This window comes from Ambystoma mexicanum, chromosome 5p, assembly GCF_040938575.1.
Source record: "Ambystoma mexicanum isolate Mex_15411 chromosome 5p, UKY_AmexF1_1, whole genome shotgun sequence".
NCBI lineage: Eukaryota > Metazoa > Chordata > Amphibia > Caudata > Ambystomatidae > Ambystoma > Ambystoma mexicanum.
In genome coordinates, this window is record NC_090930.1 from 945,600,421 (window position 1) to 945,613,872 (window position 13,452).

General features: G+C 48.8%; 1 protein-coding gene across 2 annotated transcripts in view; it reads right to left on the bottom strand.

Annotated features, from left to right (window-relative positions):
• Positions 1–13,003, bottom strand: part of ANKRD12 (ankyrin repeat domain 12) — a 1,194,452-nt gene extending 1,181,449 nt beyond the window's left edge. For both annotated transcript variants that reach the window (XM_069613394.1, XM_069613393.1), the window contains exon 1: positions 12,738–13,003. The gene's annotated coding sequence lies outside the window, so the exon portion shown is untranslated. The remainder of the gene's footprint in view (positions 1–12,737) is intronic.
• Positions 13,004–13,452: the final 449 nt, after the last annotated feature.

Consider the following 13,452-nt stretch of genomic DNA (forward strand, 5'->3'; position numbering starts at 1 on the left):
TTCTGTTTTGCATTTAGAGTGCTGCTTTATTGGCATACAAAGTGCCCTGGTTTTTTAGCATAAAGAGTGCCCGATCGCATACAAGGTGCCGACACGCGTTTCGACCATGAAGGTCTTTATCAAGGTGGGTAAGTAATGTGCTGAGCCTTGGGTTTTGATGGATATTTCCAATGTGATGTTTTTGCTGGATAGCCAGCTATAAGAAAACATTCTACTAAACATAGTGTATAGGTGTTATTTCACTATTACGTCATACACACAGAACAGGTTGTCCCTACCAGAAGAACACCCAGTCCCTGTCTATGGCAAGCTTGCCCTAGAGGTCGGGTATAGCAGCGCCTATCTAAGAGGGATAGAGTGGAGAAGCTTTCCCTATTGAAACTACCACAATTAAAAAGCCAGTTCCAAGTAGCTGATCAAGTGTTTGGACATTCTACATTAGATAATGTCCAATTCTGGGGTCTACTAGAGCTCACTGTTCATTGTAATGTATCCTTTATTAGCCAGTGCAGTGCCAGCTACTAGATATCTCCGTAAACTTGAACTGGTATACAAACACACATGTACGGCTCCTTGTCTATAGGTGCCTAAAAATGCAGAGAAAGATCTGCAACAAGAGATCTATAGAGGACCCGATCTGTCACTCAGGTCTTACTAAACTTGTGATGTCTATGACAGGTTACTCAGTACACAGATCATCAGTACCACGAGACCAGCTCATGCTGTAAAAAGTCGACCGGTTTCATAACCATAACAATTTAGGTCATCTTCATCAGGATGCAATAGTGGTTCAAAACAATGGGGTCTTGGCTCCCTTTTGGGCTGGTAATTGGGCCCACTGCAGTTCTTCTTTGTCTTAGGAGAAGGTGACAAAGACAGGGAGGAGGGGATCACTATGTAGCCCCTTACAAAAACATGCTAGTCAAATCACTATGCATATTGTTGCAAGCAGTGTATGTATTTCTTCACCTAGTTTATAAAAATATAAACAGATAGGAAATACAAAATATTAGCTACTCAGTGGGGGATGTGTTTCAAAAAGGTATTAACTTTACATTCAGATCTCACCACCTTCTGAGCTCATAATGGGAGCGTATGCAGATGCGATTAGGCACCATCCGCATTCATAAGCAGAAAGTCTTACGGGCCTTGCCACCTATTTACAACATTTACACATATCCAATACTATCACACACCATGTGGTCTTATTTATTACCCTGGATTCACGACACAACACATAACATGCATAGAATTATTTGCACATCATGTTGACCAGTTAGATCCAAATAGGCATAACTAGTCACTACTAATTTTTAGGACCACAATTATGAAAGACACAGTGAGTTCTAATAGAGCAGCTTGCACGATACGTGCTTAATATGTATAATCAGCATTCTTGGCGATTCCACGACGTGACTACCTGGCGGAACCTCCTCATACACACGCCGCAATGGGCCTGACCCAAGATGGCCTCTGCCGTCTCCAGTGCCAAAATGGCACTGGGATCCTAGAGCTGACCGCAATTACGTCGACCGCTCTTTCACTTTAGTAGGCCACGGCTACCATAATCAAAACATCGCATCTGAAGCAACTGACATAGCGTTTGGGACTACACCGCTGCACAGCCACGGTAAGCGCGTGTCCCGTGAGGGAGCGACCAGAAATTAGTATGGCCATTAAGACCACTGCTTTGTACCAACGCTTTTACCTTACCCCCCTTTCCTAATGTTTCCTTACTCTAGGAAGGGCTCACTTAGTAATGTAGCAAGCTCAACCTTGAGGTTTGGCTTACCAGATGAAAGCGGGATCCATTTGAAAATAGAAACAAGGGTTTGACAACAGACACAAACGTGTGCCAAATTATACTTCCTTGCCGATAAGCGGCTCACGAAACGAGATGCAGCACCCTTTATGTATTATTCTTTAATCTGTAGTATACAGACGGGTCATTTCAATTTGTACTTTTGCTTTTGTTCAACAGGATCGTAAGGTTGTGTACGCCCGAACATAGAACAACGGGCAGCCCATTACTGAGTGCTCACCACGGAACGGTGGTAAGATACTACTCAGGCAATGCATTAGTTGCTCACGTAATGGATATGAGGAAAACCACTTATGCATGTATAGGGTGACGCCAGAATGCAAGTTCACTCTCACAGAGCACTCCCCATAGCCCCTTTCACTTCCCTTGCCCCTCCTCCCCTTTTGTGTTCAATAGACCAGGCCCTGATAGGAAATACAAAAGGTTCCTTTTGCCTAGGCTATCTGTTATATTTGTATAAACTAGGTGAAGAAATACGTACACCGCTTGCAACAATATGCATAGTGATTTGACTATCAAGTTTCTGTAAGGGGCAACATAGAAGCACTGCAGTGGGCCCAATTACCTGCCCAAAAGGGAGCCAAGACCCCATCATTTTGAACCACTACTGCGTCCTGCTGAAGATGACCTAAATTGTTATGGTTATGAAACCAGTCGACCTTTTTACAGCATGAGCTGGTCTCATGCTACTGATAATCTGTGTACCAAGTAAGCTGTCATAGACATCAAAAGTTTAGTAAGACCTGATTGACAGATCAGGTCCTCCATAGATCTCTTGTTGCAGATCTTTCTCTGCATTTTTAGGCACCTATAGACAAGGAGCCGTACATGTGTGTTTGTATACCAGTTCAAGTTTACAGAGATATCTAGTAGCTGGCACTGCAGTGGCTAATAAAGAAGGATACTTTACAATAAACAGTGAGCTCTAGCAGACCCCAGAATTGGACATTATCTAATGTAGAATGCCCAAACACTTTATCATCAGCTACTTGGAACTGGCTTTTTAATTGTGGTAGTTTGAATAGGGAAATCTTCTCCACTCTATCCCTCTTAGATAGGCGGTGCTACACCCAACCTCTAGGGCAAGCTTGCCATAGACAGGGACAGGGTGTTCTTCTGGTAGGGACAGCCTGTTGTGTGTATGACGTAATAGTGAAACAACACATATACAATAGGTTTAGTAGAATGTTTTCTCCCTAAACCGTGATAGAGCGTTACCATGATTCTTGATCCACGGTAGGAATGCAAGATTGACCTAATTTGGTCCACAATTATACCCTCTGTGTTATAGCCAGCTATAAGGCCAGCGAGGCATCTGCAGACAGGATGAGCGGTCACAGTGACACTACAATATGGGACATAAGAGCATTGTCCCATAAGAACCTAACAACCGGCAGCAGGATCCACACCCGGAATAAACCATGATCAGCGCAGTGTTCTATTTTACCTAATGCTCTCACCCTCACCTTGACAGAATTTGTACAGTTTACAAAGAATTTGGGTTGTGGGGGGGCATGGCTCAATTAAGACAGGAAGTTCAGGATGATGATTAACAGATACCCTGACACAGGATGTGAAGAGGCAAACATATACATATTTAATGTATTAAAGGCTAATATAGCACAACTAAGCTCAACACCCATCCACTCCACCCAACACAAGCCAGACCGGAGAGATATCCTTTTGCCAGAACACAAATAGGACATGACATGTGACAGCAACTATCAGCAGTATAGTTAAAATTACTCCTTTCTGTGGAAATATTTTGGGAGTCAGAGACCCTTTCTACGCATCGTACGCAACCCCCTTCAGCAGAATGGGGGGGGCGTGGAATCAGCACAACATTCTGCAAGTTTGAAAAGGATTTCTGTAATTGCAGCAGCAAATGTAGGTTCACACATCAATGCAGCACATAGCAGTTCAAAAAGCACAAAGGAGGCCCTCTTGGGAAGCAATCAGAGAGCAGCAGAAGGAAAGAATGCATAAAGAAAGTCTTGAGATGGGGGGCACCAGTAAATCTGCAGGCATTGAAGGTATAGCTGTAAGTCTTCCCTGACAGAGAAAGCAGCAAGAAGATTGAAGATGGCTTCTGTGACAAGACTAATGGTTTTTCCCCTCCTACTTCCAGGGAATCATCCAAATAAGTGGCCTGGGGAGGGCCCTCGCTTTTGGATCCCGACCCTGGGGGCGGACTAGCGAGGGAGGATCACCAGGGTGGAAGGTCCCTTGGGATTGGGAAGAGATTACCCAAGGGTGAGATATGCTAGCACCCTTTCAAATAAACCCCTAACCGACATCCCCTCAACCTGTCAACCAGATCCCTGGTTTCCCCAGATCCCTCAATGCTTCTCCTGTCTTAACATTAAGTCAGAACACCTATACTCAAAAGGACTATCTGTTTCTATAAATGTCCCTCTAATGAGGACAGGCGAAGTCAGGCAATTAGCCACCAAACACCTGAATCCAATTGAGAACCGAACTAAGTATAAAAGGTGGAACCCAGATTCACAAAGGGAGCACGGAAAGCCAGGAACGCAAAGGCAAATTCGAGAAGGAGAGCATGCGAGATGTCGAGCAGCTGAGCTGAGGCTAGTGAGGACCATGCTTGAGAGAACGGGATGCCGAGATGATACAAGGCTGCAGGTTGAAGCAGGAGAAAGCGTGGCGAGGGAGCCGGGTCTCCAAGGGGTCAAAAGGGTTTGTCAAAGGAAGCCGAGAAGCTGGTTAATCTCTCCAAATGTTGTGCCAAGAGATTGCTTGTGTCCCTTGGACAGCGAAGCCACCCAGGAAGGTCTATGAGGCAGGAGGGGAGAGACCCTTACCTCGGATAAAAGAATCGTGAAGGACGTGCTGTTAAAGTACAGACGGTGAGTTCAAAGTGATGAGAGCCCGGTTTGTAACGACGCAAATGCTTACCAAGTTGCAAGCAAGGTTACGCGTAAGAAGCGAGAAGCGTTAAAAGAAAGCTTTGATTGTATTGAACTGTGACCAAACAAAGTAACGGAGTGGCCCTGTGGAATACTGCATTGTCAAAAGTCTCTGGGAAATGTGAAATTTGAACAAAGTATTGCTGAGGTGAAAAGCAAGTTAAATAAAGTTAATGGAAGTGAAAGTCGACCGGGAAAGGCTACGAAGAGAATATTGATATGATATGGCATTTATAACGTGCCTATACACAAGTGTTTCATGGTGTGACGAGGCAAGGGAGGGGGAACAAAGGGAGGACAGACAACAATCCTACTAGGCCAGGCGTCATTCAGATCGCGGCAAGCGCGTGGGAGGGGGAGAAGGACAGTGCAGTACATGGGAATAGATAATAACAATAAGTAATGTAACGGTGCAAGGGTAAGTGCAGACATCAGGTGTCAAGTGCTGGTAGGTGGACTGTAGGGATACAGAAACAGTCCCCAAGTGCAGGGGTTGCCAGGCAGGCAGTGCAGGTGTGTGAGATTGGCGGGGGGGGCTGGGCCAGAGATCATAGGGTGTCCAGGTAGCCAGTGCAGTTCCGGTTACAGCCAGGCGGTCAGCAGGGGGGGAGGAGAAAAAGCAGAAGCAAAGAGAAAGGTTTTGAGGAACCAAGTTTAAGAGTGGCAGGGAGGCTGTTCCAGAGGGAGGTCACAGCCAAAGAAAGATCTTCCACCAATTCGTTGCTTGGAGAAGCGACTGACCCTGAAGGAGTTGGTGGTGGATGAGCGAAGAGCTGGAGAAGGAAGATATTTAGGAAGAGAGAGTTGAAGGTATTGAGGCCCAATGTCCCAGAAGGCCTTGTGGACAATGCATAGGGTTTTGAACTTAATCCTTGCAGCCACTGGGAGCCAGTGCAGAGATTTCAATCCTGGGGAGATACGATCCCTGGGCTTGAGGCCAAGGACAAGTCTCGCAGTCCTGTTCTGGATGAGTTGCAAAGGGCGGAGAGTAGAGGCAGGCAGATTTAGAAAGAGGCTGTTGCAGTAATCCAGCCTAGAGAGAACAAGAGCTCTGGATACAGTGAGCTTCTGGGGGAAAGGAAGAATACCTCTGAGGAGGTGCAGCTGGTAGTGTGACTTCTTAGAGACGTCAGAGATGTGAGGAGAGAAGGAGAGTGTGGAGTCGAAGATGACCCTGAGGTTTTTAGCCTTGCAGGTGGGAGCAATAAGAGGGGCAAGAGAGGCCGGCCAGAGAGCTACAGGAAAGGAGGGAGCAGGTGTGCCAATGAGGAGAATCTCAGTCTTACTGGCATTAAGGCAGAGGTCAATGGCGGCACCATTCCTGGATGGCAGACAGTCACAAATGAGGGTAGGAGAAGAGGTGGCCGAAGGTAGCCTGAATATGAGCTGGTTGTCATCCGCATAGCACTGAAAATTGGGGCAGAGAGCAGCAATGTGGTGGGCAAGGTTGGAGAGCAGGTCTTCACTGATGTTCAAGAGAGCAGTTTACGTGCTTCTGGCAGCTATGAAGCCAGACTGATGGTCATGAAGACAACCAACAGATTCAGTTTGGAGATTAAGCTGGAAGATGGCCTGTTTCTCCAGGAGCTTGCTGAGGAAGGGGGTGATGGAGATTGGGCGATAGTTAGCCGAGCAGGAGGGGTCGGCAGAGGGTTTCTTAAGAAGAGGGTGCACAAGGGACTGCTTCAGGGGGGTTGGGAAGACTCCAGTGGCGAAGGAGTGGTTGCAGAAGTCAGCCAGGGCATCAATGTGGTCCTTGATGGTTTTGGAGGAACAAGGGTGAACCTTTTTTGACAAGACTTTCATAGATCAGACTTGTCTAGAAACCTTGTCTGCGGAGAACAGGGGAAAGGCAGAGAAGGAGGGAGGAGAGGGGGCTACAGAAGGGCCAGAGGAAGAGCAGGGACTAGGGATAGGGAGGGGAAGAGGAGGAGAGTGAGGCCAGGATGTCCTGAGTTTTAGAGATGAAGCGAGAGGCCAATGCCGTGCAGAGGGCCTGGGAAGGGAGAGGAGAGGTAGAGACTGCGGCATGATTGGCCAGTTCCTTGCAGATTTTAAAAGAGTTCAGCCGAGTTGTTAGATGCGGGATTGGATATGAGCCCTCTTCTCGGTGAGGACAGAGAGCCGGTATTGCCTTTGGAGCAGGCGGCAAGCCAGTTTGTCAGAGGATGTACATGAAGCACGCCATTTCCTCTCAGCCACCCTGCACTTGCGTTTTAGGTTGACGAGGTCTGAGTCGTACCAGGAGTTGAACTTGGCTTTGGACTTCAGGCGGATTCTCATTATAGGGGCAAGGATATCAAGAGTATCAGATATAGTAGAGTGGAGAACAGAGAGGGCTGTATCAGGGTGAAAGTCAGCCAAAGGGGGGGTGAGAAGGTGGCGGCGAAAGCATCAACTAATACGTGCTTCATGGGTCGGATGACCGAGAAGGTGGGTAGCAGTGATGGATGTGGCTTGGCCAGAGGGGTAAGGAGGGTGAGATGGGAGGAATGGAAAAGCGATCACTCAAAGAGAGAGGGACAGAAAGGGGAAGGTCTGAGGAGATCAGAACATCCAGAGTGTGCCCTGCAGAGTGAGTCAGGCCAGAGGGGAGAATAGTGAGTGAGCGAGAGAGTCGCAGAGGTCGCAAAACAGTCCCGAGGGAGGACAGGAGGCATACAGATGGATGTTGAAGTCTCCAAGAAGGAGCAGCTGAGTGGTTGAGGCCAGGAGTGAAGAGGAGAGGTCCGCCCACTCAGAGTAGAGGAGATCTGACCAGGTGCCCGATAGTAGCCACAGTAAGGGAATGGCTATGGGAGAGCGAGAGCCTGCAGACGAGGCATTCAAAAGAGGAGTAGGCCTGCATAGGAGTGACAAGACGCAGGAGTCCACTCAGGGAAGATCAGGGTTACACCCCCTCTGGAGCGGTTGGACCTGGGTGTGGAGAGGATCTTGTAGCCGTCAGGGAGGAGCGTGTCAAAGCTTGTGCCAGAGCTGGCCGTGAACCATGTCTAGGTGAGACCGAGGACATCGAGGTCAAGTTCTTCCAGAAGGCGACAGATGCCGGAGTGTTTGACAGCTGAGCTAGTGGCAATGTGGAGAAGGTTGCCGTCGTAATTCCGGAGAGGGGTACAGATCAGAGGTACGCCTTGCAAAGGTGTAGAAGGAGCCCAAGAGAGGGCAGAGGGGGAAAGAGAAGGCAAGATAGCCGAGGAGGAGGAGGCAGAAGGGGAAGGCAAGGAAGTCGTGGAGGGTGGAGAGGGGACAGCAGGAGAAGAAAGGAAATTGATGAGGCACGGGAAGCGTCTATCAAAGAGGTAAAGGTTGGCCTGAGGGCCTTGGACCAGGACAGTCCAATTCGTGTAAACATTAATGATGACCTTAGAGAAATGGAAGGTGGCCAGGAGGGCATCCCACCGGGTGCCGCCATTAATGAGAGAAGAAGAGAAAGGCGAGAGCACAGAGACCATATCTAGGGTCCATAGGTCTGGCGAGGGAACGACAAAGAGGATGTCGGTGAGAGTTTCCTTGGAGGAGGCACTGGTGTAGGTGTCAGCGCTAGGGAGGCCTAGGTTGAAGACCAGGATGTCCTTTTTAAACTTCTTCCTACCAGATTTAGTGAGGAGAGCAAGATAGTCAATAGAGAAGCAGTTAGAGAAGATAGGAGAGACAGAGAGCACCAGAGAGTAGGAGGGGAGAGGAGAGAGGTGGAAGGGAGAGGGGGGAAAAGACTAGAGAAGGACACAGGGCATGGTGCAGGCAGACGCAACAGCGAGAGGCAAGCCGGTAGACCAATAGGATAAGACGACGACACTCTGGATTAAAGAGCTATCAAAAAGCACATTTTAAACAGGAGAAGAAAACACACCTAAGTTTGAGAATCCTGAATAGAGGGAGAAAGGCCTAGGTTTCACAATGCATTTTTTAAAATACTGATACAGTACATATTATGAAAACAGGAGAAGAAAACACACTGGGCCTCATTACGAGTCCGGCGGTAGCTGTGCCGGAAAAACCGGCAGGCTGCGCCAGACCTGAAATACCATTCCGCCTCTGTGATTGCCGGAATCACTGGGGCATTACAACTACAGTGACCCGGTAATTCCAGAGGCGGAATTCCGTAAATCCCCATTCCCGCAGGAATCCATGGGGATGGGGACAATGGAAACATTGGTTCCGTCCATGACGGAGCCGGTGTTTCCATTTCTGCCTGCAGGCGGGAGTGACACCGCCCACCTGCAGAACTCGGAATCAGCCGGTTGGGAAACAACAGTGGTGGTGGATTTACCGTCTTCGTTGTTTCCGGACTGGCAGGGTCATAATGAGGCCCACTGAAGCAAGATCCCGATTGGGATCGAATGAAACAGAACTTAGTGATTAAATGAATTGACAAGAAAGTGGAACTTGTCAGGGTGCTAAGGAGCACGTTTGAGATGGAGACAAGGAAGTAGAACTTGTTGTGGTGCTAGAAGGCACGCTTGTGGAAAGACTAACAAAGTATAAGGAATACGATAGCCAGAATACAATAGTGTTGGAGTGGTCAGGCATGGTAATAAGGAAAGCGGTGCCATTTCAAAAGTCTTTGGCACCTTCCACATAACACCTCGCATGAAGTCTTACCCACGGTGCATATAGGACATCTCCCCATGTCCAGATGCCCATCGGAAACTGGAGACTCCATTGCAGTCCCCTGATGTCTCCTTGTCCCTCGTCTACCACAACCGTGGTCCCAAAACGGCTCCCGACGTCCCACATCGCTGGCAGCTGAAAACGATTCCTCCTTGGAATGCAGTGTTCCATTTCAATGGTTGAAGTCACGCTGCGTGCCGTTGAAACGCAGTGTTCCTCCCGATGCTGCTTCGTCTCGACGTCTATTCCTCTGACGTCACCATTAAGCTTGATCATGGCCGAACAACTTGCTACCTCGTCCCCTTCTCTGCGCTCCTGCTCTCAATCAGCATTGGCACCCGCCTCACTGTTGCAGACACCGGATTCTGCATGTCTTCTTGCCCAGTATCCCCCCGCCCCACCTGGTACCGGACTCTGCATGTCTCCTTGCCCAATCTGCCCCCTCCTCACCGCGGCGGGCACCGGAAGACAGAACTCCCCCACAGTGACGTTCCTTGTTCTGTGCACCGCAGATAACCAACAGGCAGGGGACTCACTCTTCCTGCACCGCCCAGCCACAGGACTCCTCCCACTACATATTGACAGCGGAAATGCTGCCAACACCCACCGGCAGCGGAAAAGCTGCTTGCTCCAAAGGCACTGTGTATCCCTCACACTGTCCATCAGACTAGGACACCTGTCAGCACCTCCTTGCACCGCCCGGCCTGCAAGGTACCCATACCTGGGTTGCTGGGGGATGGGTAGCTTTTGGGGACAGTGTCTTCTGCCCGCTGCTCCCCTGCAGCAGCTCCTGGTCCTGGCAAGTAAATCCTTGCCGCCACTGTAGTACCCAAAGTGGGGTCCTTTCACCATACACCACGCAGGAACCAGGAAAGTTACATGTATGTTTATTGGGCAGAGATGTACAGGGAAGTTCTCAAGTACATAGGGAAGAATCACTGACCCATCCACACAGCTCACTCTCTTTCTCTCCAACTGTTACCTTAGAACCTCCACACTCAAAAGGTGCACACTCCACACCAACATTCCACCGACCAAAGATTCGACAGCGCCAGCACATTACAACAAAGTGCTTTGATACTTTCAAAAGGGTAACAGATGTTAAAAATATTATGGAGGTTAGCAGGCAAGATGTGAACAATTTCTTGGGATGGGCATATGCGCAGAATAAAAGGAAATCATGGGCAGTGGCACACCTCTCAGCAATTTCTTATTTTAAAAGATACCAGGGGGTGAGGATCCTCAAAACCCGTTTGTGAAATACGCATTAAAAGGTTGGCCCAGAATCGAAGAGGCACAACCAGACACACGCCGCCTGTTACATTTTTTAAAAGTTGTGGTAATTGTAGGACATATTACATATTATTAGCAACAGCAGTAAGCTATTTTAGAGTAGTGTTTGCTTTGGCATATTTCGGTCCATTCGGGGTTAGTGAATTGATGGCAAGAAACACACAGCCTAATTCATGGAATTATTTGCGTGAAAAACGCAGATTTGTGTGCCTTTCTGCCCAAAAATCCGTTTGAAGTTTGGGGAGGTTAGGGCAGAAAGGTGCGCAAATCTGCGTTTTTCATGCAAATAATTCCATGAATCAGGCTCACAGTGTCAGATGATGGGTTGGCCACGTGTGACGTCAGCATGGCCAAAGAAAGTATGAGCATTTGTCTAAGACAATCAAAGACAGATCAGCAAAGGAAAGGGAGTATAATCAATTTAGATTGTATCGATGATCATTTACATTGCCCAGTATGGATCATTAGGATTTTTCTCATCACCCGCCCAATGCCAAACAAACAATTATTGATACACAAAGATGGAAAACCTCTTAGCATATTCCAGTTTTAAGCGGTATTGACAAAGGCAGTTAAAGTGGCAGGATGGAACCCGGCAACATTTGTGACCCACTCACTTAGCATTGGAGCAGCTACCTCAGCTTGGGTTGGGGGTCTAGGGGTCAAAACGGTGACACAAATTGGGGATTGGACATCAGGGAGTTACAAGAAATGCTTAAGCGAGGAACTGATTTAACACAGTCTTATTGAACAAGCCACCCAACCCTTACAATTTTTTAGGCCAGGGTTCTTTAGAATCGGCATGGATTGTAGAACACCCTTTTGTTACGTGAGAGAATACAAGGCATGGCTTACATTTTCCAAATACTATTACTGCACGGTGGGGAACACCAGGCATGTTGCGGGAAATGGTTCACAACAGGATGTCGGAGTTGATCGGTTTCAGGGACCCACTAGAATATGTAGTCTTACACCTAGGGGAAACGACCTAGCAAGATTGGGAAGGAGACAGCTGTTATTGGACATTTGTTCATCCTTGCATAGCATAGCTTATTGCTGGAGAGGTACTGAAGTATTCATGTCGGAGTGAATACCCAGATGGCGCTGGCATGGGGCCATTTCTGATAAAGCAGTGGAAATGTCAAGAAGAAAGCTGAACAGCTTGGTCAAAAATCGGAAATTCGGTAATGGCATAGGTTTCATTTGTATTAGGCATGGAGGTTTGCCACAGAATAACCACGATCTTTTCCATTGTGACGTATGCACCTTCTCAGCAGCTGGAATGGAAATCTTTACAAATGACATTTTCGAAGCATTAGCATAAAAAAGGATGTGCTTGAAAGTACTTGGGGGGCAGCGGGGAGACCTGGGCAGCCGTAGACCCACTCAGGTGTGGCTGCACGGGGCAGAGCAGAGGAAGCCCACATCCAAAGTATTGCTGCGCCAGACAGACAAAAAGTAAAGGAAGGAAGGAAAAGTCGGTTCCGCTTGCTGGACGCTAAAAGTGGACCTGGGCAAGGAACCGGAGCTCAGGAACCGGCTGTAGTAACCGGTAGTAACAATGCTGAGCTCCAAGATGCCTGGATGGCGATGAGCGGGGCTTCTCTTCCTGACCCTGCGGTGCACAAAAGCACACTCTGGTTTGTTTATGTGTGGTTATAAATATTAAAGACTACGGCCAAAATGTTCACCCACGAACACATAGTAGTGTTTGTTTTATTTTACCTTACCAGTCGCATTATGTCTCTCCCTCTCTTAAACAAGCACCCATGACAGCTAAGAATAAACATGCATCCAACACCGCAGCACTGTTGCTGCATGAATTACAGGTGGGGGGGGGGGGGGGGTGTTTACGGACACAAAAAAAATCCTGCTATTGTTATTGTGCCAGGGCGCCTCTGGGACAGCTAGTGCCGCCATTGTTAAAAACACACGGGCGCACACCCTCTTTATTCATGGCAGGGCAACATTAGCCACGCCTCCCGGGAACCACCGCCGGCCTTGACAGCAAAGAGGGTGCGACCCGCCCCCAGTTTCCCTGTCACCCTCCAACCCGCCCTCCCAATGCCTCCTCTGGTCCTCACCTCCTCCCGGCACCCTTGTGTTGAGTCCGCCGGCGCTTCGGCCACCGTCGGAGTGTGAGCGCAAACGAATCACCGCTTGCACCTTCACTGCATTCCGCCGCCTCGGCCGGTGCGGGCTTTGACAACATTCCCTGTTCCCCAGCTTGCGCCCCCCCCCTTTCGCGTCGCAAGGCGGCCGATCATTGGGTCGCGAGTTGCCGCGTGACCCGCCACTTGCGACCAACCCCTTATCTCCACTCATTGGTCGCCGCCGGCGTCTGGGGAAGCTGTCTGCTGGTTCGCGTTCTGCGCATTAGCGATTTTGTGTACCGGAGTACAGCAGGTTTAAAAAATATATATATTCACACTGCGGTGCTGAGCTTTGTTGATTCTCTGGTATCGTCTTGTAAGAGTCAGAACGGACGCGCCTTCTGCATGGTTCTTTTGTTTTTCCGCTGCTCCGGCGCAGGCCCGCTGACCGTCTGTGACGCATGCCGTGACATTGCGGCTGTCGTTGCTTATGGGTGGAACGTTCTGGAAGCGAACGGACCACAACAAGGCGCTGCAGAGTCTAGCTGTAGATGGAAGTGACGAGCCATGGCGGTGTACGTTTTGTCAGCTAGCCGCTGCATGGTTTAATCTTTCCATACGTTACCAGCTCTTTTCGCCCGTGGTACTAGCCCGACTTGCTTACGTACCCTGTCACTCCGTTGTAGACGGCACTCAACAAGGTAAT